This window comes from Oryzias latipes, chromosome 7, assembly GCF_002234675.1.
Source record: "Oryzias latipes chromosome 7, ASM223467v1".
NCBI classification, from domain to species: Eukaryota; Metazoa; Chordata; class Actinopteri; order Beloniformes; family Adrianichthyidae; genus Oryzias; species Oryzias latipes.
In genome coordinates this window covers 6,751,140-6,765,142 of record NC_019865.2, presented here as the reverse complement: position 1 = coordinate 6,765,142, position 14,003 = coordinate 6,751,140, and positions in this window count along the sequence as shown.

Below are 14,003 nucleotides of genomic sequence, written 5' to 3'. Positions count from 1 at the left end.
GGGCTGCAGTGGGATTTTTTTTAATATGTCCATTAATATTAACTAAAAAAATAAACCTCATGTATGAAATTGTTATTTTAATTCTCACCACCAATCTTTCCCTGCCAGCAAATTAAGAATTACATCCTATAAAGGACAACATTATTTTTTCCATATTTGTAAATTTCCTATCTCTGATCTATTTACCTCAGGGTTTAGAAGAGTTTAAGGCATTATTTGTGTTTTATAACTTTGATTGTTTTAAGCATGTAAAGCTCTTTGTGTAAATGTTGTATGAAAAGTGCTTTACAAATAAAGTTTGATTTGATTTTAATCACATTTATTTTTGGAAATCCATAGCACAGATACTTGTCAAAGTGAGCCAAAGCTTTGGAAATCTAAATGTTACACAGCATTCATTAAAGTTTGAATAAGCCTGAAAACAAGCCGCAGAGCAAAAATTATGTACAGATGGAGGTTGGGTACCACTGGAGTCTCTGCTCATGAATACTAAGAAGTATTAGTCTGTTGTTTTTGCAAGTGTAAGCAACTTCTCCTCTCAGTTGTCAGATACCTTCAGTCTGTGTGCCGTCTCTCTGTTTTCTCTCCTGCATAAAGAAAAATGAGCCGTTTGACAAGAACAAAACATACAGTAGCGGTAAGAAAGAGAAGAAAAGGATATGTTTTCTTCACACTCTTGTCCCCGTCACCTACAGAAAATCAACACTGTCACTGTCAGTTTATCAGAAACACTTGCAGTGCAGCTCAGAACAGGACGGATGTGTGATGCGATAATGACAACAGAGATGACTCCTTTTCCCTGAGTGGAGATCCGGGTTGTGTAGCTTCTTAAAAAACTGAACAACAAGGACCGAAAAGAATGAAACTCCATACGTCTTCTATTCTGGTGCAGCCAGGGCGGTTGCTATTGCATCTACTTTAGAACAAAAACAGAAACCATCGCTCCTTTGGGACACTTTACAGATCAAACAAGCCTTGAATCGGGTTTTTAGGGGCCCCTTTTGCTGTGTGGAAAAATAATTAACAACCAGACTATCAAGCAGCGCAGAGTAAAACCCTTCTTACCGCTGGTGTGCAGGTTGCAGCAAATAATCCCTCTAAGATTTACCCTTACTGTGATTTATACACTTAAAAACAGAGCATGCATTCATATAAACAAAAGACCTGCCATACTCTCAGTGTATATATTTCAATATAAAATTCATGCTTCTCTATTGATCAGTATCGTTTTAAAAAAGAAATAAAGATGTGTATTAAAAGCATGGATCCTTTTGAGAAATTCAGATTTGGAATTCTTGTTTTAACTTTAACGTTTACTACCATCCATTTTCTTTGAACAGATCAAAAGAGCCACATAAAATGAAACGTCAAATATAGTACAATTTTCAATGCCCACAGAGATCAGCCAATATAGCTTCAAATTTCAAAGATCAAAAACAAAAAAATAAAAAAAGCCGCTCCCAGAACCAGGTATTCTTTCTCTGCCCTGATCTATCTTCTGAATTTGAGAGTTAAAGCTTCCCCTATCAGTTTAAATCCAAAGTAACTCTCTGTTTGCAAACATCAAATGCATGGAAAACTGTAGTTTTACTGCTTTATTGCTTACTTATCATGACATTTTAGATTTTTCAATATAATCCTTAAATTTCCATGTAATCCATAAGAACCCATGGTGGTATCAGTGTAAGACAAAAAAAAACAGAAGTAGGTTCTGAGGTCCACTTTGTGGTAAATTACACACAATTCTGTTATTTTGGATTAATTTAAGAAAATTAACTGTGCAACTATTTGTTTTTGCTCTTTGTACAGTGTTTTCATGTAAAGATTTGATGGAATATTTTGCCATCTTTTGCATTCTATATTAGCATAGTCTTGGCTTATACATTTTTTTGTAATGAAATCAATTTTAAATGTTAAAGTCAGTTTAACAACACAATAATTTCTAGAGAAAAACAGAAAAAACAAGTTTACAGTGCCGCAAATCGGAATCTGTATCTCATTATACCACGTATAATGGCAATAAAGGGTTTCTATTCTATTCTATGCTATTCTATTCTATACAGTTATATGGATTATCTAAAGTTGGCTGATAAGTGCAAGGTAGGAAAGTTTATTTGCAAAGCACATTTTGTGTACAAAGACTATTCAAAGTGCTATAAATAAAACATTAAAAGAAACACTTAAAATTAAATATTAAGGGAATGATCATTACAATAAAATTGAAAGAAAGTTAAAAAGAACTGAATTAAAAAAAGCTTAAGGCAACAGTGCGGATGTAAATTTATAAGTAAAAAGTGAATGAAATGCTGCTGAGAACAGGTGGGTCTTTAACCTGAATTTAAGCAGATTTGAGGTCTGTTCCAGATCTGTGAAGCATAGAGGCTGAATGCACATTTTCCACGTTTGGTTTGAACTTTAGGAACTGTCAAAAGGCCGGATTCAGATGACTGGAGAACCAGTTTCAGAGCTTACCCCTTAATGGTAACCGTTTGCAAGGTTTAGGTCTTCCTTCTAAAATTTCAAGCAAGATTAGTCAATCAGAGTGTTGCATGTAAACATTAACTAGTTAACTTGTGTACCAGATTGACATATTGATTTTGGAATGGTTTGTCAGAATTTCTTTTTTTGACTCAAACCAATAGATTTTTAATCAATCATCAGGTCGGATGTTCTTTATAATTCCTTTGTCTTTTCCATTAGGAAATCTTTTTTTATATCTCATTCAGATGGTTTCTTCTTAAATGCTGACTCATTATGAACCATTAGTCCACGTACTCTTCAAGTGAACCTGACCACTGATTATTCATTAAACTCTCACAAGAAACTGATTAACGAGTTGAGCAGACAGCATTAGTTAACTCAAAACCAGTTCTGAAAGGGGTCTTCTTTTGTGTGTGTGTTAACTTAAAGGGTTCCAGAGTGTTTACCTCCACAGATGGAGACAGAGTGTTGATGGGGCGCCGGACAGCATGGTGGACTGACTGGATCAGGGACGACTGTCTGGCACAGAGCCTGGAGAAATGGGTTTGACTTTTCTCTGTGAACGAAGATGGAAAATAAAAGCACTTCTGTGCTGCTTAAGTGCAAAAATAATAAAGCTTTAAGTGGAAAGATATTTGTTTTGGCACCAAGAGCAGAAAGTGATGGAGATGTCAAACAGAGCCAGAGTACTGGAAGGTGTGATTGGAAACGGACCTGCAGAAACATGAGCTGAATAAACAGCGGGGACCCATGCTCAGTGGATGAGAGAAAGAAACAGAAGATGGGTCCGACTGTGGAAGTCTGGTAAAGGTGAAACATAAAACTGACCTGAGCTCCATGCCAGAAACCCCCATGACACCCGGCAGAAGTTTTTGACCCCCTAATTAATACCTAAACACAAAAGAGCACATTCTGTACATCATACAAGTGTATTTTTCATTCAGGTGTAGATTTAAGCAAAAGGTGAGGAATGAATGTGCTCTTCTTTGAATCATCAAGGCTTAAAAAACAACAACAAATGGAGCAAACCATAAGTTCAAGCGTAGACAAATGTATCAAAATAAAGCTACACATTTTCTATCTTGAGGACTATTTTTTCTCTGTTTGCAAATCTTGTCCGTGAATGCTGAGCTGAAAATCTGAGTGTGACTTTGCAAAGAGAAATTCTTCATGGGCAAATTAAAACTGAAAAAATAACGGGGAAATTTTTAACAATTGTTTCAGCTCTAAGGATCTAAGCCAAAAAAAACACTAAAGCGCTCTTAGATGTTCGAGTTTTCTACATTTTGATTTATTTAAGACCCACTCTATTGAGAAATCAGGTTTTGAACATGTTTTTGTGGTATTCTTCTGATGATAAAGAACATTTTGCTCAGCTACGCACTTTTGTTCAACTATTTTCCATTTACTTCATTAACAGTTGAAGGCTGTTTTTGGTAAACCAGTATTTTTTGTTACATTGTTTTGATAATGCATTCTTTTGACTCCTGAACTCCTGAAAGTCTAGCTCTTAAGACAAAAACAGAGCAATAATATATGAAATATGTGAATGCCAGACTGATGAAGATTGGCATTTGGATAAAGCAAATCTCGATTCATAGACACACAAAAAAAGGATCTTTCAGTTAAATAATCTGTGTGGTGTGAGCTCATTAAAAAAAAAAACACAAAAGAATGAGGCCTGAGCCAGTTCAGAGAGGAATCAACCTACAGAGAAACCAACTGTTTGGGCCATCATTAAAGGAGGATGCTCTGCACAAACTGTTGGGAGAGAAGCTGTGCAGCCGACGCCCGCGGAACAGAATGAGGAGGGAGCAAACTGGTGGAAACAGAAAGGTTGACAGGATCTCACTGATCCTCTGAGCCCAGACAGACTGTCTTTGGTGATAGTTTGGGCTTTTGATGTGGGACAGATGGGAGACTTATTTTTAGTTTGTTTACTGACAGAAAGACCGTTTGTTGGTTTAGTGATGCCAATTTAGAAAAGATATAAGGATGTTCTTAGCCTTTAAAAGGAAAAAGATGCAGCTACTGAAACAATAACAGACAGAATATTGTTTTTTTTCTAAAATGCAGTGAAATCAAAGTGTTTCAATAGTCGGGAACTCTTATTTTCATGCCGATGCTGCTTAAATGATGGAGGGTTTCCTGCTGACACAAGACAGGCTGTGGAGACTTCATTACTTACTGTGTTTCTCACTAATGAGGCTTGTTAGTTGGACTAGAATCAGTTTGGATAATCAGGAGTGAAGTGATGAGGTTTCTTACAATCATCAAAGTCTCAGCAGTGTCAGCTCTTTGCATTTCAACAATGTGCTCCTTATTAGGAATCTGTTCATGATTTATGTCTGTCTGTAAAACAAGATAAAAAACTTTTATTTGTCAGGCAGACTTACGCTGTGAATTTTTTCTGCTTTCACTTCCTGCAGAAACGTCTTCTGAGATCTTTGGGAGGATTAGTTTCTAGTTTAGTTTGGTTTTCTTGGCTTACTGAAGCATTTCTTGTATCTCAGTTGTGTATAATTTTATCCGACAGCAATAAATACCATAAAAAATATAAAAATTCAAATTGCAGCTGCTGTATGACCGAGTTTTAGGATCCCCCCCCTTAAAAGAAAAAAAGTAAAATTACGAGATCTAAATTGTAAATTTACAAATTTAAATCTCATAAATTTATTAGATTAAAGTCGAAGTGGGCACAGAGTGAAACAAGTGAATGCCACGCAGAGCAGACTTAGTTGAACAGGAAAGCTAAATCTTTATCAATAACATTACAAATGTTTCTTTGATTTACGATTTATTGATGTTTTATCTATTGATTGGTGGTTTGCAGGATCTGCAGCCGTTGATGAAGCCATCGGTATCCCTGCAGCTGTCCACTTCAATCCTTTCTTCCTCCACCAAAGACAAGATCTCTAAGTGTGAGGCTTCCGTCTGAGGTGGCGCACTGTTTGTCCTTTTTAACATTCTTATGCTAATATAACAGACTGTTTTCATACATCTTTGTTGTTTTATGTTATAACGAGACGTTTCACCTGGAGGAGGGGGCGTATGCAGCACTGTTTTCCTTCCTCTCTGGTGTTTCTTCTGCGCATGACAGTAAGGTGACAAAAGGACTTCTGGGTTTGTGAATGACAAGAGAAGAATAATTATTTAATTGGAATTAAAGCATCACAAAAACCTCCACATCTTTTATCTTCAAGCCTGATTCAGATAAACAGAAACTTTGGTGTTTTTTTTCGTAATTTATGACTTTTTTCTCATAAATTTATCACACTTTTTCTTGTAAATGTACTTAATTTAAAATCGCAAATTCATAACTTTATTTTTGTAATTTAACAGTTATGACTTTTTCCTTGTAAATGTACAACCTTAAAGTCGTGATTGAAAAAAAATTGTTTGTGAACCGGTCCTAAAACGTCATCGTAGAAGTCCACAATGCAGTGAGGTTGTCTAAAAAAATAAAAAATCCAATGTTGAAAAAGTTTCAGCAGTATGGAAGAAGATTAGGGCCTTACAGAAAGAAAGAAAAGGCATAAAAAATTCTGACTAGTCCTCTTCCTTATATTTTCAAATGTTTAGAAACATAAATAAAAATGTTTCTTTTTGTCTTAGAATATTTTTCTCAATTTATGTTACATTCTGGTAACAGGTCTTAAAACGTCAATAGAAAAATATTTTTTGCAGAACTGCAGTGCATATCTTTTTATTTATTTTTTTGAGAAGAATGTGATGCCAGAGTATCTTTAGTAATGACAGGGCATCTCACACTGAGAATCTCCAGCTGTGAAGCTCTGCAAGTGATTGACAGAACAGGCCAGAATCCTCCCTCCTCAAATGTCTCCACATTCATCTGGTGGATTTTCATTTCTGCACAAAACAAAGATTTTAAATCACTGCTTTATGTTTGACCACACTCATTTACTGTGGTAATTACTGCTCTTTTAAGGACTAATTAAGCAATTGAAGTCAAAACAAACAGTTGTTTCCTTTTATTTTGCATGACACAAACCACTTTGGTTTCATAAATTTAAAAGTTTGAACTTTTAAGTATTAACCTTCAGTAAAACAACATCCAGTGTTGATTTAATTAACCACAACATATGTCAAAAGGTTCATTTTGGACGAAACCTCAAGAGAAACCAGTAGATTAAAGTCTGGTGAAACTCTTCCACAAAAAGAAAATAAAACTTTAATCACATTCTGTCTACAGAAATTTGGATGTTCCTTTTTTATTATGTCAAATTTTTAGACTTGGCAGTTGAAAAAATAGATGAGAGAATGAGTTGACCTTAAGGTAGTGTCTTTGAAAAAACGTTTCCAGGGACACGACCCAGAATCACATTCGAGGAGCTGGTAAACTTTTTTTTCCCCCCCAGAAAAATACAAGTCAACATGGAAGGGAAGCAATGAACAAAAATATCAGGAAAATATAGCCAACAGATGAGCCCTTAAAGACCCACTTTGATCATCGTTTGAGCTATTTTAAAAACATTCCTAGTGGACTAGGTGAACTTTTAATTAAGATGCCGTTTTTAGAATAAAAAAAAAAAACCTGTGTTGTTTTCCAGTACATAGTTTCTGCAGTGCCAGTAGTTCATTAGAAATTCACCTCTGAGTTGCATCACAGCCCCTGGGTGCCCGTCCAGTGTGTGAATGTGTGTGTGTGAATGGGTGAATAGGACTTTGACCGTAAAGCATTTTGGGATAAAGAAATATTCAAAAATGCAATTTTTGAGCCACATTTTCTGGATATTTTCTATTGAATTCAGTTTTCTTTATATAGCCCAAAATTGCAACAACTGGCTCAATGGGCTTCACTAATTGTACAAAACATAAAATCAGTTATAAAATATAATAGCTAATTGCTAAACAAAACTAAACAGACTGAACTCAACTGGGCATCCCTGCCCTTGGACCCTCCTTTGCGGTAAGGAAAAACTCCTAAAAAAAAGGGATTCCAGGGATTTAAAATGAATTAACCTCAGGGATGTCCACATGAAGAAGGGATCCTCTCCCAAGACGGACAGGCGATGTACCAGAACTCTTAGAAAAGAATTAGCATATCTAACTCTACAACTACCTGTTTGAATCGTGTAGCAGATTGGCTTCGTCCAGAGGGTACTGGGGGAAGGCTGGGAAGGCGAGACGAGCCAGAGGCGAGGTTCACGGCCAAGGACAGGACCACAGATGAGAATCTGGAATCAGCCCCGTTCTCCCAGAGGGGATTGGGAAAGAGGGACAACGCATGAATCAAATAGAGGCATGGAGAACTAAATGATAAATAAATGATCAAGAATAGAGGAGAGAAGGGGAGGAGAAGTAGATGAGAATAGAGGACAGAACCCCAGTGCACCATACTTCCCCCCTGCTTCTAACTTCTATATGTCATCCATCATCAGAAAAATGCCACAAGAACATGTTAAAAACACTAAAAATGTGTTTTTTACAAGTGAATCTTTGAAGTGATGTTGCTATTACATTATCTTTGAAAGACCTTTCAAATTCAATCAGTAACAAAGTGTAACAAAAAGTAATCCAAAATGTTTTGTCTTTACAGCTTAAAGGCCTCTGTGAGTAATCCTGAAATATTGTATGTAGTATTTTGTGTACAAGTCTTCATTTTAATCAGTTTCTGTCACAGATGGTTTTTGCTAAAAGCAGATTATCTGATTAATTAAAAGATATGCAAAGCATATCTAATGTTCTGTCAATGTCAACATCTGTTTGAGGATGGAAGTATTCTATTCTAGACTAAATGTAGGAATTGATGAAGCTTTGAAAACTGATGGCTTTTATCTAAATTTCAAGTTTGATATAAATGACAGATTTCAACACCACATGGGAAATAAAACTATTTTGAGGAATATTCGTCCTAAATTTTGCATGTTGCATGCAAGCGCGTGCAGAAAAGATGACAGTCCCAGCCAGCCCCAGAGGAGTGGAAATCAGTGACACCCACATCCACTGGGACACCAGGGAAAGACCAAAGTCAGAATGACAGTCTGAAACGGACGCCTGACATAATCCTGTTTGTGTGCAGAAGGGAAGTGGACCAGGTCTAATCTGTCAGACTTCCAGACACATCTCTGAACTGAGCCAGTATTCCCCCCTGCAGGCTCTCCAGCACAACAACAGCCTGCTCTGCCTTCAACGGCAGAAAAAATATGGAAAATGTTCACATGAACAGAAACACAATTTTAGAAAGCCTAAATGAATTGCCTTTTGATAGGAAACTGCTCAATCAGTATCATGGTGGTTTAATTGATTAAAGTAAAAAAAAAACTCAAGCTTTTCAAACATCCTGAGAGATTAAAAACAACAAACAAAGTAATCTCATTGAATTTAGTGTAATTTAGCTAAATGTCTGTTTTTTTCCGAATTGTGTTCAGAAAACGGAGACATTAACTTTACGTCTAGTGGCTGTTCAATACGATCTCAGAGTCATCAGAGGACGTACGGTACCACAGCTGCCATCTAAGACTAAATGTGATGTTAGAAATATAATATATATCTATATTTTAATGTAGCTTCATGATGATACTCATTGGTTAGGTCTTTGTTTGGAGCAAAAGGTTGAGTCTGTGTTTTGACTCCATTGATTTGCTGGATGGTGGTGCTGGACTGCAGTCATCCTGATTTTCAAGTCTGAGTCCAACATCAGGGAGGAAACTGGAACCAACCAAAGCTACTGACAAAGCTGAGATAAACTGTCTTTTGATCATCGGGACAGAGAAAGAGAACTGAGTGAGGAAGAGATAGGAAGCCAGATTTCAAGGTGTTTTTTTTTTTTTTTTTTTTGCTGAAACTCAAGGAAAATGGCAAAAACTCTCCATGGAATGACTAATCCAAACAGAATAACCCAGTTCTACTGACCCACTGGTATGATGCAGAAGATGCTCCATGGGTGAAAAAAAACAATGAAGACAAAATTATCTGTTTCACTTGAAAAAAAAAAAAAATCCTCTAATTCTTTATTATACAACTGATGTGTTTGCTTAGTAAAAAGTAGTCTATTTAAGTGTACTACAAGTATACTTAGTCTATACTAAAAGCAAGGGGGTATACTTGGAGTTGACTTTTTAAATTATAATTTAATTTTAAATTAAATTAGGTTTAGGTTTAAATTATAAACCTAAATCTTCCAGTTTAGTATGAAGAAGCATTCAGTTAGTATACTTTCTACACTACACGTACAGTATATTTGCTATACTTCTACCCTTGTATACTTAATAAAACAAACTTTTTGTGTACTACTTTTTGCTAAAGGTACTGCAGCCAGTTTACTGATATGAATTAAAATTCCCACCATTACACAATAAACTCTCACCTTCATTATGAACTTAAAGAATTCTAATAAAAACAGTGTCTGATCTTGGATCTGGCAACACATTAAATTACTTTGAAAGGCTTCAAGCCTGTAATTTCTCTACATCTGCTTTTCATGTTGTACAAAACAAGATTTTTATTTTGTCATCAGCATTTAAGATAATGATTAATCAGCTTCATGTGGGGATTTAGGAGATAAAAACAGAGCATTATATAACTATGACTCATTAGTTAGCTCATCACTGTGGCATCTGCCCATCTGGGATCATCGTACGGACATGAGTCTATTGTGCGTGTCTGTGTTCTGTTTGTGTTGTTCTATATGAGACCTTTCTTTGTTTGGACTTGCAAGTTTTCATAAACCACAAAATGGTTCAAAAACACAGAACTGCTTGATTTATTTTCAGTTTAGGTGAAAAAAAATGTCCATCAAGCTTTGGTTAAGGTGCATCTAAACTGATCCTTTTAAAGTTATCTTTCTGGATTATATTGATCAGCAACTATCTGGAAGTCTTTATAATCAGAAGTGTAAACAGATGTGTGTGCTTGCTTTTTAATTTTTTGTTTATTTTATATTTTCCTATGTATTATTTTGATTTTTTTGTACCAACTTTCTTTAGGAGGTGGAAGGTTAGGAGTACCCCAAATGAAGGAAAACTATTTGCTATCTAAAACATGACAGAACAGAAAAATACAGGACCGGGAAAGTGACATGACAGCATCCTGAAAAAATGAGGGAGAACCAGAGGAGTGACCCAACAGGAGACAAATGAAAACAAAAAAACAATCACAGGGTGAAGCTTAACGGACATTTTTTCTTCTGCTTAGGATTCACAAAGATATGACTAAAGAAATACAAAGAAAATACATTTTGAGCTTAAAGTTATCAATGAATGTCCTCCATCATCAGAAAAATGCCACAAGAATGTGTTAAGAAAACCAAAAAAACATTTTTATTCGGGTCTTTAAGTGGAGATTTGACTGAGCTAATGTATAATGCAGTTTTAAAAAACTCCTGTTCACGAATAGTTTGTAAAATCACATCTTACAGTCAATGGAAAGTAATTGTAAGGACAAGAGGAGTTTTTTTAAGGAAAAGGTCTGTTGAGCAACTTGTTCTTGCCTAATTTCTTGTGCCAAATCTGGAACTATGTGGATTTGGGATTGTACAATGATGTCCACTGGTCAAATTTTCTCTCAGTTTTCAAATAAATCTAATGGAAAAACAGATTCAATGCCCCCTTTGCAAAATTTTAAAGGGACAAAACTTTCTACATGCACTACAAGAACCCCTACTTTATCCAATATGTGTTGTCTGAGTTGATAGAGAATGATAAATCATGGATTTTTCCAACATAAGGGCGATTCTCGACTGCAGAGAGCAGTTTAAATGTGCAATCCTATGTCGAACCCCTGACAGACTTTGGGATCTGAGCATGTTGGAAAGGGACAATACCCTGGAACAACAGATGCTAGCAGTCCAGCACGTCTGTGAAGGATTCCCAGTCATGAGTGGAAGCTGCAGCATGATTACAGGCAGAGTTGCTGCTGTGCTGTCGTCTCTAATTACACAAACAGCCAATGACACACAACGCTGCCCTGCAGCACGAACAACAGCAACCCATGCACACAGACGTGGAAAAAAGGTAATTTTCCAGCTGAACAAATTCATGTTTAGTGAGATTCCAACTGTCTTTTAGTCATAAAAAGGCAGCCAGATATCCTAAATGAACAGAAAATGATTCTTCAAGAGTTTTATATGTCTACAAATAAAAATTATTTGAATAATTGATTGCACAATTTCAAAAAATTGGAAGAAACTTCAAAAAGACAGGAAGCTGTGTGATCAAATTATCAAGGACTTGGACAATTGTTTGCTGGTTCAATTCTAAAATGGAAGCAGAGGAACAAGATTGAGTTCAAATGGTTGAAAAGCAAATTTGATTCCGTTTGATCTCGTACCTGTATGAGACCACAAAGGAAGGTGACTTGCTCAGGCACGTACACTTTGTCCGCTCCAACGGTATTTGTTGCTAGGCAACTCCCCATGAGCTGTCACAGAGTTCGTTGTGATGGCCGAGACGGCAAAAGTACCTGACAGACACCAACACAGACATGTAGATGCACACACTAAAGCAGAATTTCATGCTTATATATGTGCAGCTGGAGCGTTGGATCAGGATATTCAGAGGATATCCTGAGCAAAACAAATTTTAGGAATTTTTGTGAATTGCTCATTTTCCGACGTCTTTAAAGGCACTGAGCTGTGAAAATAAAAAATGCAAAGAAATAAGAAAAGCAAATTTGCAGACTAATAAACCTCGCCATTTCCAGTCATCATTCAGGAAGAAAGCATGTCATAAGAAAGATAGCACCAAACACAGAAACTATCATTTTGGTCTGCATTTTTTATGTAGACATTCAGATTCATATGCAATGATTTTGCTGACAGAAAAGATGTTAAATTTGTAAAAATAAATGTTATGGAAATTACCCTGAAAAATAATTTGTCTTTTTCTGTCTAGTGTTCTGCTGCTTCATGTGTTACTCACCAGAATCAAATGCTATGAGTCAAAGTTGTTAAATTCATGACTGGATTCTGAATACAGTTGAAAAAAAAAAGGTTAGCATAAAACAAGAGGCTGCAAAAAGTGCCAAAACAGCTTCCGGAGTGACGTCTCTTCATGCTGGCAGCGCCAAAAGCTGCAGTTCTTTTAAGTTTTAATTGATTGACCAATCAGAGCAGAATTGAGGAAAGACAATCCCCATTGTTAAATCAAAAGCTGTGTGTCTGAGTTACATTTGGATCATAATATCTTCAGCCAGCAGTCGTTCTAAACAAAGAACAAAAATTAAAGTTAAGTCACACTGGGATTTAAAAAAAAAAAATTTATGTTCCTTTTTTTCATATCCTAAGCAAAGTTATCAGAATCAAAAATACATGACTTGGCGATGAATTAAATGTGTTCTTTTAGGGGAACTGTCATTCTTTTTTGTGCAAGACAGAAGCAAATACTTGATGTACTTTTTTTATTTTCCTTTAACAATAAACTAAATATTACATTATTGAGTCACAGAAATATTCTTAATATAACTGTTGCTTGTCGCCATGAGGCCCAATCTTTGACCTGCACTTCAAGTAATAGTACACGCTGGCGTTAACACATCCACTGTAAACAAAAAGATCAATTAAGTAACTATATAACTAATTAATTCCAATTTTGTTTTTTGGCTTTTCATTCATTTTTTTGGCCAACCGAATTATTTACCTAAATGGCTAAAGTTTGGAGATTGTTTTTTATTCAATGGACATATATTCCCATCACGTATTCAAACTAGATAACTTTTTTTTATTTCAATTCTAAAATAATCCAACAAAATACTATTAAGTAAGTGGCAGAAAGTTAGACTCTTGCTATCTCTGTGAGTGACTTATCTGTGCTGGTGATTCCAGGAGGAAGTGAATTATATAATTATATAGCCTCTATTATCAGATCTACAAGTGTGTTTTGTCAGATGGAGGGGGGGGGGGGTGACAGGACAGGAAACAGCTTTAGCAGGTGACTTTTCATCTTAGAACCTGTAGCCTCGCTCCTATTAAAATACTAAAGAAAGGAAAAAAGCTACCCATGAACAAGACTGTTGTCCATTAGAAATCTGTCAAAGGTAAAGGGGCGGAGCTAGAGCTTTTTATATGGGGGTGGTGGGAAGGGGTAAGAAGGTCATTACGAATGAAAGGATTAAAAATATGTATTTCTAACAGTTTTATTATTGTTGTTTTTTTATTTTATTTAAAAATGTTGCTTTTGTTCTTTTTGCAATGTTTAAAGAAGCTTGTATTGATGATTTCTTAATCTTTGTCAATTATCATACTATTATACACTTAAAAATTGGAGGGGGGGGCAAGTGTGGGCCCCCCATGTAGCTCCACCCCTGCAAAGATAGCTGCAGCGCATTAAAGTTTAGTTTTTCTTTTAGTCGTGCACCGGATGCTTGTTGTACGCCTCTCCCTGACTTTTATTTATGTGCACATTGAGTCACACACCAAAAAAGAAAACAGGTAGATCAGAAATCAAGATAGCCCTTAAAAATGGCAGGTGTGGCAGGTGAACATATGGCGAACAAGCAGCCACACAAACATTCATGTATGGGGCATGGAGGGTGGAAAACAGCCTTGAACTCTGCCCATTTCC